The sequence below is a fragment of the Pleurodeles waltl genome, chromosome 1_1 (assembly GCF_031143425.1).
Source record: "Pleurodeles waltl isolate 20211129_DDA chromosome 1_1, aPleWal1.hap1.20221129, whole genome shotgun sequence".
In the NCBI taxonomy this organism is placed as follows: domain Eukaryota; kingdom Metazoa; phylum Chordata; class Amphibia; order Caudata; family Salamandridae; genus Pleurodeles; species Pleurodeles waltl.
In genome coordinates, this window is record NC_090436.1 from 362,805,706 (window position 1) to 362,819,529 (window position 13,824).

General features: G+C 47.9%; 1 long non-coding RNA gene across 1 annotated transcript in view; it reads left to right on the forward strand.

Annotated features, from left to right (window-relative positions):
• The window catches only part of LOC138262004 (uncharacterized), a 46,782-nt gene extending 33,721 nt beyond the window's left edge, over positions 1–13,061 (forward strand). The window contains exons 2-3 of the long non-coding RNA XR_011199217.1: positions 7,225–7,290; positions 12,994–13,061. This is a non-coding gene — a long non-coding RNA (uncharacterized lncRNA). The remainder of the gene's footprint in view (positions 1–7,224; positions 7,291–12,993) is intronic.
• Positions 13,062–13,824: the final 763 nt, after the last annotated feature.

Genomic DNA, 13,824 nt, shown 5'->3' on the forward strand with positions numbered 1-13,824 from the left:
CATGTCAGACAATCCCGCAGGATTTCCCTGTTAAGGGACGCAAATTCATTAGACCAAATTGAGATCCACAATAAAATGGGAGCAATTTTAATGGCATCTTCTATTAAATCCAGATCCAGCTCAGCATGCAGGCAGAACCCAGAAGTGTTTTGACCCACACCTAATAATCTTCTACAAAACGATTTTCCTCAATCCCCGGGACCCTGTTTTCCATATAGCCCCAGAGTGGGGCCCCATACGTCAAAACTGGAAGACATTTATGTCTATAAATCTCCAGCAGGGGTTTAATAGGTTTGTTACCCACCCTGGCAGCGAACTCAAATGTGGCACCTACAGTGGAATTGAAGAGTCTCCCTCTTTTAGAGATGAAGGTTTTCCAGGTGACATTATCATCAAAAATCACTCCAAGATAAGGAAAGTCCTGTACTTTTCCAATAACCTGTTCCTTTATTTTCAACGCACCCACCTTACTCAAAGGCTTGCCATAGACCATAAAATGAGATTTACTACAGTTGATTTCTAAATCCAAGGTTGACATAAAAGTATCATATGCTTTAACTGCCTCACGTAAAGCATTCATCGTGCGGGCCATAAGAACAGCGTCATCCGCATATATCAGAACTGGAATACTCTTGCCATTGATTTTAGGGGCGTCCTTACATCTTTCAACTAGAAAGTCATACAACCCATTTGTATATAACAAAAAAAGGGTAGGGGCCAAAACACACCCCTGTCGCACGCCCCCATTTGATTCAAATAGCTCCGTACTCTCACCATGCACCCCAACCCTCACGTTAGCATTGGTGCCTAAATGAAGGTAATGCAGAAGCTCCATGATATGGGAATCCATTCCCATCTGGATTAGCCTATCCCAGACCTTACTGCGATTTACCTTATCAAAAGCGCAGCTTAGGTCCATAAAGGCCAGGTACAGGGTGCCCCTCTTGGCTTGTGTATATTTGCCAATCAACATAAGCAGATTTAGACACTGCTCTAGGGTACCTTACCCTTCCCTAAAACCATATTGAACCCTGCTCAAGATTGTATTGTCAGACATCCAATCCTCAATACGTTTTAGGATTATCCGACCTAAGATTTTTGCTGAAGAGTCAAGTAATGAAATCGGGTGGTACGACTTCGGGTCATTGTGATTGCCCTTTTTATAAGCAGGTACAATACATGCCGATCTCCAGGAAGCTGGAATTCCTGCACTAACTGCTGCGTTGAGGACATTAATCAGAATGGGAGCCCACAACTGTGGACAATATTTATATAGGTCCATTGGAATAGTATCGGGGCCCGGGGCTTTGTGACTTGCGCTGCATTGCTCCTCAAGGTTGAACCTAACGGCCAGATTAGGGGGATGTCCCTGCTGATCACCCCTTAGTTCCCCTGTACGGCACCCTGAGAAAATTCCACAGAAATGGGGCACCCATGTCTCAGGGGCAATATTACATCCCAAACCCTCAGAGGTTTCCGTCTCAAATGAGCCCCTGTTAACCACCTTCCAGAACAGGCCAGGGTTCTTGAGTAGTGATGCTCTTTCCAACTCCTCCCAGGCCTGCTCCTTGAGCTGTTGCTTCCTGGCCCTCAGGACGGATTTATAGTGTGCCCTTGCATCTCTTACAAGAATTTTGTCTCTCAGTTGTTCTTTTAGTGCCTTCCTCAGGAATTTCTTAGCCTCATAACAGGGCTTACTAAACCAGCCACCCTGTTGCTTACACCGAGGCTGGACGACTGCGGTCATACCTTCTTTGATATCCCCATTTACTTTGAATATAGCATCCATGACTTCCCCTTGGGCTGGAAGAGTCAGCCAACAGAGTACTTAAGAACAGATTTAAGTTTTTACCCACTACCCTCTCTGTTACTTGCTGAATGTTAACCTGCTTCCAGCTAAGTCGTCTGCCCTGATCTTTGGGTCTCCCCAAGGCTGGCCCACCCCGCACTAACTTCCGCATAGTCTCAGGAAAATTAAAAGAAATCCTAAAAGGATTGTGGTCACTAAAATACTGCACCACCACTTCACCGCCCCTGACCATGTTCCTTATGGGTGGAGACACAAAAATATAATCAATTGTTGTTCCAACCCCCCTACCTACAAACGTGGGGGCCTGCTATGTACCCACCACTCCCAAATCGCAGAAATTCAAAAGACCCAAACTCCTTAGGCCTTTTATCAAGACCACACTACTCGAATCATGTGATCCCTCAGCTGTATTTATCCTATATTCCCGTTCAAACAGGTTCTCCCTAGTATTATAGCTCCCAATTTTAGCATTAAAGTCCCCTGTCACCACAGCACATAAAGCTAGCCCAAGCCCCTCCAGTCTATACTTTATGTTCTGCAAAACAGAAAAAAGAACTTCAATTTGGCAACCAGAATCCCAAACAGCATTATAGTAGTTCAACAGTACAACATTAAATTTATAAGAAAAGAGTACCTAGGTGATTAAGAAGCCCTGATGTTTACACATAATATGGTAGGCTCTTGCTATTTTGTAGGATCGAATCAGGGTGACTAAACCACCTTTAGGACGACCACCTTGAGACCTTACGGCCTGGATTGTAAATCTTTGGAAACCATCCCACACACCCAACCCATCCGACCAGGTCTCTTGCAGTAAGATAAAATCATAATGTGCCACATTTGGTTAAAGTTTAACCAATTACTGTCCAGGAGCTTAGAGTGATACCCTGCTACCTTCCATGAGATGAGGCAACACTTCAAATTTGGACCGTCCCCCCTTCCGTAATCAAGGCATCGAGAGGAGATTCTATCTCCCCGTCTATGTGTCTCTGCACATGCCGTCAATCCACCCTCTCCAGCTCAGAGGAGGTCATTACCCATACTAGTTGGCTGCAAACCACCCTGGCCTCTGTTAGATTCCCTAGTTGAGGTATCGCCACTCAGCTGGCAAAGGGACCATGCCAATCTTGCTCTTCAGCTGGAATGACAGATGTTGTGAAAAAAGGATCCCCTGGGCCAGGCCTGGATATCTGCAGTTTACAATCACACAATCCCTGTTCCTCTTCTTTACCCGAGGCCCGACCCAATCAATTCTTCTGACAAATAAAATATCCTCAAAATCCTTACAAATGAAATTACAGTTTTTACTCAGCCAATGGCAAGTCTTGTTCTTTAGTTGAACCGTGGACTCACTTATGCCCAAAGCTAAGAAAGGGACATCAGTGAGCACCACCACATAGGGTGCACAAACTGGAGGGAGCTCTAAGCGAACAAGGGGGGGACCTTTCATCAAGTGTGGGGTTTAAGACTTGTTACTGTCTTGAGGCCCACCCAAATCATCTACAAGCCCACTACAGTGTGACCAACAAGACCCCCCTCTACAATTTGTCTCATAGGTTGCTGAAGAATCTCAAGAGGCAGTCTCCACATGATAACTAGCAGCCCCCAGGATAGGATAACTTGGGGGATGTTGCATCTCTCTCAGCTGGGGACTGGGGATTTCTTTTTGATGCAGCATCCCCTCAGCCAAACTACTTTGACACCTAGAGTCCAAGGGGCCGTCTTTGACAGGGGCCAACCTTGGCCATTCTTTACCGCTCATCCGGGAAACTGTTGTTTCAAGCGCCCGCAGTTTCTCCATAACCACGGCCAAACAGAACTCAATAATTTCTTTGAATTTTGGCAGTAAATTTTCTAAGCATAGACCAGGGCACTGTTCCACAAGGCCCAGAGGGTTTGAGTGAGGTTTAGCAGACAGGGGATTTTTTTTTTGCCGGGTCTTTTTACCATCTTATTCTTTTTCAGAGGAGGATTGCTACTGCCCGATGGAGAGACCATCAAAAGCCTCTTACTCTCCCTTAATCTTCCTTCCAAGTCCTTAGGCCCTGGTACCTATGTCTCTGCTTGTACTGGGGTTTTGGGCAGTTCCTCCTGGCCGATCTGAGGCTGTCCATCCTCGGCCTCCATAATTCCCAGACCCCCATCCTCTGTGGATTTTTTTTGCCGGTCACCCATTTCCAGCAAAAGTCTTCTTTCTGCCAGGGCAATCTCCCTCGTAACTACCCCAACAGCACATACAAGAAAAGAATCCAGAGTAGAATTTGCTTTCCCCTTTTCCCCTCCACTCTGCTCCCCATTTAGCACTGATTTTCTCCTACCCATCCTCACAGATTACTACTGGGGCCTCAGTAGTCTCTAGGGTTTCTCACAAAAAGCACCCACAATTTGAATTACCAGTATATCAGAGACTTCTCTCCACCATAAAAAAATAACTAGGAAGAAGTTAAATTGAACCATATATAAGATCCATAAAAACACAAAAAACGGGACGACTTACCCCATCTATCAAAGCTAATAGGGGTGGCCCAGCCTGGCCTTTTCCGGCCAATGATGGGCAAGGGATGGGCCCGCCTTGGCCCCCGTGTGTCCCGCGCAGCGGGAAGCTGAACAGCACTATAAGGCTCCACCCCGGCTCCTTGCTGCAAATGTTTCTGGGACTCGAAGTCTCCAAAGTTCCAGGGTATCCTGCGCGGCAGGAAGTTGACCGGCGCTATAAGCACTTTCGGGGGTAAAGGCTCCGCCCCATGCTCCTTGCTGCAAATGTTTCTGGGACCCGAAGTCCCCAAAGTTCCAGGGTGTCCCACATGGTGGGAAACTGACCGGCGCTCTAAGCGCTTTGAGGTGTAAAGGCTCCGCCCCCTGCTCATTGCTGCAAATGTTTCTGGGACTCGAAGTCTCCAAAGTTCCAAGGTGTCTATATATACACACATATCAAAGTTGCTGCTTCTCCGCCACTTTCTGACGGTCAGCCTGCAGTAGGGTAGCGACGCCTCCTCAAACCAACCATTCACAAATCTCCTTCGCATCCATCCAAATGCAACAGAAAAACGTACCGCAGCTTCTTTGCACAGAGCGTTTTATTTAATCGTGCAGGCAAACAAAAGAAAAGAAAAAACACCCAACGCATTTCAGAGCCCATGCTCCTTAATCACGGGTCAGGTAGTGCTGTTTTTGTTTAGTATAAGTAACCCTTGGAGCCACCTTCCCTCAATTAACAGTGTAAACAGACTAAAGCCAAAATCTACCTTTTGCCAGAAACCAGGGCGGCAATTATTGAACATCATTGCTTTCTGTCTGTTTTGAAACATATTGAGCCTCATTACGAATTAGTCGTCTTTTGGGAAGACCGCTGCAGTGGTGGCCGCCAAAAGACCGCCATGTTGGCGGTAATCAGACCACCGTATTAAGAGTTACACTGTGAAGTGTGCCAAAAAAACAGCCAAATATCCGAAACGGCCAGGACACTGGAGGACGGAAAAGGTAGGTGGTCCCACCACCAGCACCACCAGCCTGACAAAAATCCTACCATCATATTACAATCCACAAATCACGACAGTGGTTCTTCCATGGGGGAAAACCATTGGCAGTGCGAACTGCAGCGGTCTCAACTCACATCACACTGAACGCAACACCACATTGGATAGTTTGAATATCCCATACCTGCCAAACATCCACACACTTGACACACCTACACACTCCACTATATAAGATACCCCTACACAACCCACAATCCTTTGCAACCAGAACGCCACACACAGCCACAGAGGAGAAAGAACCATCACAGATTTACTGCAACAACTGTTGTTACCTACATACATTTCAACACGCATACATCACACGCCTGCACAGTATACACAACACACAATCAACTTTCACACACCATACACAACAACCGTCACACACTCACATCACAGCACCTATACCTTATCATTTACTTCTGGGTCAATTTTCCACCTTTTTAACACTACTCACCGTCTTTACCACCACTACCATGTCCCCACAAAAACACACACGTTTCACTGATGATGAGTTGAGGGTCATGGTGGACGAAATCATTTGGGTAGAGCCACACCTGTTTAGAGCACAGGTCCAGCAAACATCAATAGCCAGAAAAATGGAGTTGTGGCAAAGACTAGTCAACAGGGTCAATACTGTAGGCACATATCTACGCACAAGGGAGGACATCAGGAAGAGGTGGAACGACCTCCCGGGGAAGGTGCGTTTGTGTTACATGGCATCCAGGCACCAGCTGGCAGGACTGAAGACTGGTGGTGGGCCGCCACCTCCTCCCCCTACTTTCACATCTTTGGAGGAGAAGGCCTTGGACATACTGCATCCTGAGGGGCTGAGTGGAAAACCTGGGGGAGTGGAGTCTGGTAAGAGTTCCCACAACATTCATGTCACCCAATTGTTTTGTCCTGCATGCTCTCTCACCACCTTACCCCACCTCAATTACCAAACCGCCCACCACCTCTCTGTCCAAATGCCCCAATATCCATCCCTGGCATTCCACATGTCCACTAAACTCACCTGGCTCAACAACCCTTGGGAATGGCATGTGAAGTACTTGGAACTGATATCACTACAACTCCCAGAAGGCAATATTCCACCATAATGAAAAACTGAACAATGCACCAAATTTGAGATGTCATCCATGTGAAAATAACTAAAATGTAACACATCAAGAATGTTCCACTATGAAACAGTTTATGGCAATGATAGTAATGCAATAGCCCACTCCCACTATCATATCAAGCAAAACACAGCTACAGCTGACTGCCCCATCAAGCTGCCCTTAGAATAACAATGCAAAGAATGGAATTGACTGACCTGGGGGGGGGATATAGATGCCAAAGTGGATGCACATGCGTACATCCACATAGAGGTCAATGTCAGTGGCTTACTACCATACTGTGTCCCTACTCTGACACTATTGTGCATTGTGCAGCTTTTTGTGGCATATATCATGCCAGACATTTCACCAGGAAACAAAGGTTAACACCCATGTCAGTAGTCAAACAACATAAGAGGGTATCAGCAGTCTGGTGTATGGTATGGAAATTTCCGAGTCTCATGTTGTACTTAGTGAGATTTGCCAGCAGCTGTCACTGTCATTTCTGGGGATCACGTTAAGGCACTGTGTGCATCTCACACGATGCCACTAATATTCAGACTGCAACATCACTTGTTGTATCACTTACAGCAATACTGTGTTCCACTTCTCCCAAAGGTAACTGTGATAGGCTATGGCGGAACAAACCAGGCTCAGACTGCGTAATGAGGTAAGTAAAGTGATATTTTTAATCTTCTTTTACTCTGGGTGCATATATTCAACTATAATAACTATATTGCTGGGTTCTTGTTCAGTTCTTCATTAATGGTGGCACGTTCTTGTTTCTTTTCCTCTCTCTTAGGTCGGTGGGTTCTGGAGGCTCCAGTATAGGTTACCGGTAAAGGAAACAGACAAAAGAAACACGAAGGTAAGTGGAGAGTTAGCTCTGGGGTTTATCTTAACGTATTGGAAGGGAAGGGTTTTGTCAAGAGGGATAGAGAGTGAGGGTACGCCCAGTGCCTATGAGGGAAAAGTGCTTTCTTAGCGGTGCCTATAACAGAACGTATTGCTCCCAGTGAGTGGTGACGAAATACTTTCCCTTAAGTGGGTCGTGCCGCCCTCTTTTCCTCTCCCACCTCCCCTGGCCCCTTCCCCGGTGCCCCTTTAATTGTAGCTTCCCGTGTCCCCAGGAGGGACCGTACCTTCGCAAGCCACGACCCTTCTGGGTCGTGGCAGGATCCTCGGCTTCTTTGTTCCGGAGTCTCATTGGGATTAGTCTCCGGCTTCTCGCCTCCAGATATGGCTCGTCTCTCGTCCTTCTCGTTCCGGCTCCGTTCTTCGTTGACTTCTTCTCTCTCCGTGGCGTTCTCCTCCTCTCCTTCCTGAGAGTCCGTTCTCGCTTTTCTCCTCTGGTCCCGGAAGTCCGCGGCCGCTGCGTCCTGTAGCGTTCCCATGGTAACATGGGAACGCGGAAATGACGTGACGGGATTCTCGGAGGGGTTCCTGTGCTGTGTAGGCGTGGACACAGTCTCGGAGACCCGTTCACCCTTCCCCTCCCATGATCGGTCCTGGTCGAGGACCGAAGAGGAGTAGGGGAACCGGGATAGGTAATCTGCGGGGCCTTGTTGAGACCACAGGACATGGCCTACCTGGAAGGTAAAAGGTTGAAGTTCAAGGAACCACCGTAATACTCTAGAATTGGAGTTCTTGTGGGAAGCAAGCCAAGTAAGAGGAGCGTGATCTGTGTATAGTACAAAAGGTCTGCCCAGAAGCTAATATTGTAAGTTCTCCACCGCCCACTTGATGGCCAAACACTCCTTCTTAATGGTAGGGTAGTGACATTCGCGGGGAAGAAGTTTCCTACTGATAAAGACAACTGGGTGGTCACGTCCCTCGTTATCAGGCTGCATGAGTACCGCCCCAAGACCAATGTTAGAAGCGTCAGTATAGAGATGGAATGGTCTAGAGAAATCCGGACATTGTAACACGGGGTTTGTGGTAAGGGATGTTCTTAACTGTTCAAAGCTAGTCTTTTGAGAATCTGCAAATGGTGCTAACGTGTTGGGGCGATGTTTGGCTAGTATATCAGTAAGAGGGGCCGCGAGGGTGGAGTATCTCGGTATGAATCTACGGTAATAGCCCACCAGTCCTAAAAAGGAACGCAATTCTTTCTTGGTTTTTGGGGTTTGGGCTTGCTTTATGGCTTCAATTTTATTTGCTTGTGGGAAGAGTCCCATTGCCTATCATATAGCCTAGATAGGAGATTTTTGTATTCCCTAAGACGCACTTCTTTGGATTAGCCATCAGACCGGCTCCCGCAAGGGCATTGAAGACCTGTTTGAGATGCTGGAGGTGATCTACCCAGGTATCGCTGTAAATGACAACATCATCTAAATAGGCGGCTTAGAAGGTGTGAAAGGGTTTTAATAGCCTGTCCATTAACCGTTGAAAGGTAGCGGGGGCTCCGTGAAGACCAAAGGGTAAAACTGTGAACTGATAAAGGCCGGATTGTGTGGAGAATGCTGTTTTTTCTTTGTCCTCAGGAGAAAGGGGAATTTGCCAGTAGCCTTTAGTGAGATCTAACGTGGATAAATACTTGGCTCTCCCTAATTTTTCTAAGACATCATCTACCCGAGGGATAGGATATGTGTCAAATAGTGATATGTCATTGAGTTTACGGAAGTCGAAACAAAACCGGACAGATCCGTCGGGTTTTGGAACCAAAACTACTGGAGAACTCCAAGGGCTACTAGAGGGTTCAATTACTCCTAGAGTCATCATTTTCTCTATTTCCTCCTCAATGACTTGTTTCCTAGCCTCGGGAATACGATATGGTCGTAGTCGGATAGTTTGTCCTGGCGGTGTTTTTATTTTATGATAAATCAAAGAGGTTCTTCCGGGTATGTCAGAAAAGAAATGGGAGTGTTGTTTTAACAGGGCTGACAATTGATCTTTCTGGGTTGTGGTTAGAGAGGTGTTAATACAGGGACCACTCTCTCTCTGTTGTTTTTCCAAGGGGAAAGATACTAGGTCTAACTCCTTACATGGAGATAAAAAACACCCCGTCTCTGTTTGAGTATCTAGCCCTTCTACGGCTTCCCATTTCTTTAGGAGGTTTACATGGTAGATTTGTTTTTTTTTTAGATTGACACTTAGGGGGTCATTCCGACTTTGGCGGGCGGCGGAGGCCGCCCGCCAAAGTAACCCCATCGGAAGACCGCTCCGCAGTCAACAAGACGGTCATTCCGACTTTCCCGCTGGGCCGGCGGGCAACCGCCAGAAGGCCGCCCGCCGGCCCAGCGGGAAAGCCCCTTCAACAATGAAGCCGGATCCGAATGGAGCCGGCGGAGTTGAAGGGGTGCGACGGTTGCAGTGGCACCTGTCGCGATTTTCAGTGTCTGCAAGGCAGACACTGAAAATCTTAATGGGGCCCTGTTAAGGGGCCCCTGCACTGCCCATGCCAGTGGCATGGGCAGTGCAGGGGCCCCCAGGGGCCCCACGACACCCGTTCCCGCCATCCTGTTCCTGGCGGTAACAACCGCCAGGAACAGGATGGCGGGAAGGGGGTCGGAATCCCCATGGCGGCGCTGCAAGCAGCGCCGCCATGGAGGATTCCCTTGGGCAGGGGTAAACCGGCGGGAAACCGCGGGTTGCCCTTTTCTGACCGCGGCTTTACCGCCGTGGTCAGAATTGCCCATGTAGCACTGCCAGCCTGTTGGCGGTGCTACCTCCAGCCTCCACCCTGGCGGTCTATGACCGCCAGGGTCGGAATGAGGCCCTTAGCTCTATAAGGTACGTGACAGGGGAGACTGCTCTAATAACCCTATAGGATCCCTGCCATCGAGCTAATAATTTCTGTTCAGACGTGGGTCGCATTATAAGGACTTGATCGTTCTGAAGAAATGTGCGAAATTTACTTCCTTTGTCGTAATAGTGTTTTTGAGTATCTTGGGCCTTCTCAAGGTGTCGTCGTACATCCTCCCATAAACTTTGTAAGTGTGTTTTGAGCTTATGGACATATTCTAGCAATGGTCTTCCTTCCTCTTCTTCCTCCTCCCAGGTTTCGGCTGCCATGTCCAGAAGACAACGTGGTTGTCTTCCGAAGACCAATTCGAACGGGCTATGACCAGTGGAGGACTGTTCGTGGGTTCTAATCGCGTAAAGAACTAAGGGTTACTTTTGATCCCAATCCCTCCCAGAGTCGTCTACTACTTTCCTCAACAAGGTTTTAATGGTTCGGTTATACCGTTCCACTAGACCGTCCGTTTGAGGATGATAAACCGACGTTTTTATTTGGGTGATACCCAATAACCTACATATTTGTTTCATAAGGTTCGACATGAACGGTGTGCCCTGATCAGTGAGGATCTCTTGGGGAAAACCTGTCCGAGTGAAGACCGTTATCATGGCTTGTGCCACCGTTTTGGTAGTCATACTCGATAAGGGAAGGGCTTCCGGGTATCTCGTCGCATAGTCTACTATAACCAGAATATATGTGTGTCCCCTGGACGAGGTAAGTAGGGGTCCGATTAAATCCATACCCACCCTGCTAAAAGGAATGTCAATGATGGGTAAAGGCTGTAAAGGTGCTTTCCTGGGCACACCTGGTTCTGTGAGCTGACATCTAGGACATTGTAAGCAATATCTCCTAATGTGGGCAAAAAACCCCGGCCAATAAAACTTCCATAGGAGATATTCCTCTGTCTTTTCTCTACCGAAATGGCCCCCTCCCGGTTGATTATGTGCTAGGAAGAGTACCTGATTCCTGTATACTTCTGGAACTACTAATTGTTGTTTGCGCTCTCCTGTGTTAGTTGTGGTAATCCTATATAGAAGGTTTTTCTGTACTAGGAAATAGGGACCCACCTCATCCGTGCCTTCAGTTTTAGCTGTTCTCCAAGCATGAGTGAGGGTAGGGTCTTCTCTCTGGCAGGTGCGGAAGCTTACGGGAGCACCGCTGGTCTCGGCTACCACCCTTGTGGGTTTTGTATCCTCTCGGGTTTCCTGAAATTTAAATTTCTCGTGTCTTTTCTCACTTCGGGTGAGTTTCCTGCGGCTTGGGGGGCATTCAATGAAGCTATTGGAAAATGGAGCTTCAGTCCACCACTCCGGGTTCTCTTTCTGGGTTTGGGTTTGGTCTAGGAGTTGTTGGAACCGGATATAATCAGTACCAATAATACAGTCTTCAATCAGCTGGTCCATAACCCCTACGGGGAGAAAGTCGTGATATTCGCCCCATTCTAGTTCAACTATTGTCAGGGGATACTGCTCTTTATCGCCATGTATACAACAAATAGTGACCCATTGACTTGAGGTTGTGTTTATGGGGTCTATTAAATCTTTCCGTATGACGGATTGACTACAACCAGAGTCAATGAGGGCAGAGAGGAAGCGTCCGTTTATTTTTATGACTTGGTTAAATTTCGCATTCCCGACTCCCGTACATAATACCCTGCGTCGGGTAACCCCTATCTCCATGGGTTCAACTCCTTCCGTTTTCCTGGGACACACTCTTGCTATATGGCCCCATTCTCCACAACTAAAACATTGTGGTATATGCATCGGGTAACCCTCCCCTTGTTTATGTGTCCCAGAGTTTTCCAGGGGGTACCGCGGGATGGGCTTTGGTGGTGGTGCAATGGGTTTTAGGGTGGGTCTGGGCTGTAGGGGCCTCACATCTGTGGACCTGTGGTAGGCACAAGCCAGATCTATAGCAAGCTCCGTATCTACCTTTGGATGTTGCCTTATCCAATTTTTAGTACTGGAGGGTAAGGAATCCAAATACTGTTCGAGGATAATTGTTTTTATGACATCTTCTCTGCTGGTTCCTATAGGACCCAACCATTTGAGTGCTAAATCTTTAACCCGGAAGTAAAAGGTACGCGGGTCCTCATTCTGTCCCCATTTCACTTTCCGGAATTTTACTCTATAATACTCCACATCATGACCAACCCTTTCCAAGATGCTCCTTTTTATCTCCTTGTATGGGGTGGTACCGCCAGGATTAGCTGCTTGGTATGCCGTCTGTAAAATCCACGTGAGTAAAGGCGCGATGTATTGTCCCCATCGATCCTCAGGCCATTGAGCGGAGGAAGCTACCCGTTCAAAGTTGGTAAAGAAGGAATCCGAGTCTTCCCCCTCCTAGAATTTTTGTAAAACGGAACTAGGGACATTGGGGTGTACTTTACTGGCAGCTATTGTATCTGTTAACTTCTGCAGCGCAGTCTCATGTACAAGTTGGTTGTTTGCCAAGATAGTAGCTTGGCTTTTAGGGCTGATTGTAAGGCCTCCCTGTCTTCCTTAGCCTCCCGTTGGTGTGCTTCAGATACAAGTTGTAAATGACGCTGCCCTTCCGCCAGCTGTTTAATCATGTCCTCCAGGGTGGGTTTGTCACTCATGGTCTATACCGCCAATCAACCTTTGAGGGGGGGGGAATCCCACTGCTGCCACCACTGTGCTAGGCTATGGCGGTACAAACCAGGCTCAGACTGCGTAATGAGGTAAGTAAAATGATATTTTTAATCTTCTTTTACTCTGGGTGCATATATTCAACTATAATAACTATATTGCTGGGTTCTTGTTCAGTTCTTCATAATGGTGGCGCGTTCTTGTTTCTTTTCCTCTCTCTTAGGTCGGTGGGTTCTGGAGGCTCCAGTATAGGTTACCGGTAAAGGAAACAGACAAAAGAAATGCGAAGGTAAGTGGAGAGTTAGCTCTGGGGTTTATTTAACGTATTGGAAGGGAAGGGTTTTGTCAAGAGGGATAGAGAGTGAGGGTACGCCCAGTGCCGATGAGGGAAAAGTGCTTTCTTAGCGGTGCCTATAACAGAACGTATTGCTCCCAGTGAGTGGTGACGAAATACTTTCCCTTAAGTGGGTAGTGCCGCCCTCTTTTCCTCTCCCACCTCCCCTGGTCCCTTCCCCGGTGCCCCTTTAATTGTAGCTTCCCGTGTCCCCAGGAGGGACCGTACCTTTGCAAGCCACGACCCTCCTGGGTTGTGGCAGGATCCTCGGCTTCTTTGTTCCGGAGTCTTGTTGGGATTAGTCTCTGGCTTCTCGCCTCCGGATATGGCTCGTCTCTCGTCCTTCTCGTTCCGGCTCTGTTCTTCGTTGACTTCTTCTCTCTCCGTGGCGTTCTCCTCCTCTCCTTCCTGAGAGTCCGTTCTCGCTTTTCTCCTCTGGTCCCGGAAGTCCGCGGCCGCTGCGTCCTGTAGCGTTCCCATGGTAACATGGGAACGTGGAAATGACGTGACGGGATTCTCGGAGGGGTTCCTGTGCTGTGTAGGCGTGGACGCGGTCTCGGAGACCCGTTCACAGTAACCTTGCCATTGTCACCATGGAGAGGATACCAGAGACAGCAACTACCCCTCTGGATGAAGGCCCCATTGAGGACAACACCGCTGGATGTTTGGACACTGACAATGGAGCTGGCCCATCAGGGACACCTGGTCAGTCAACAACTG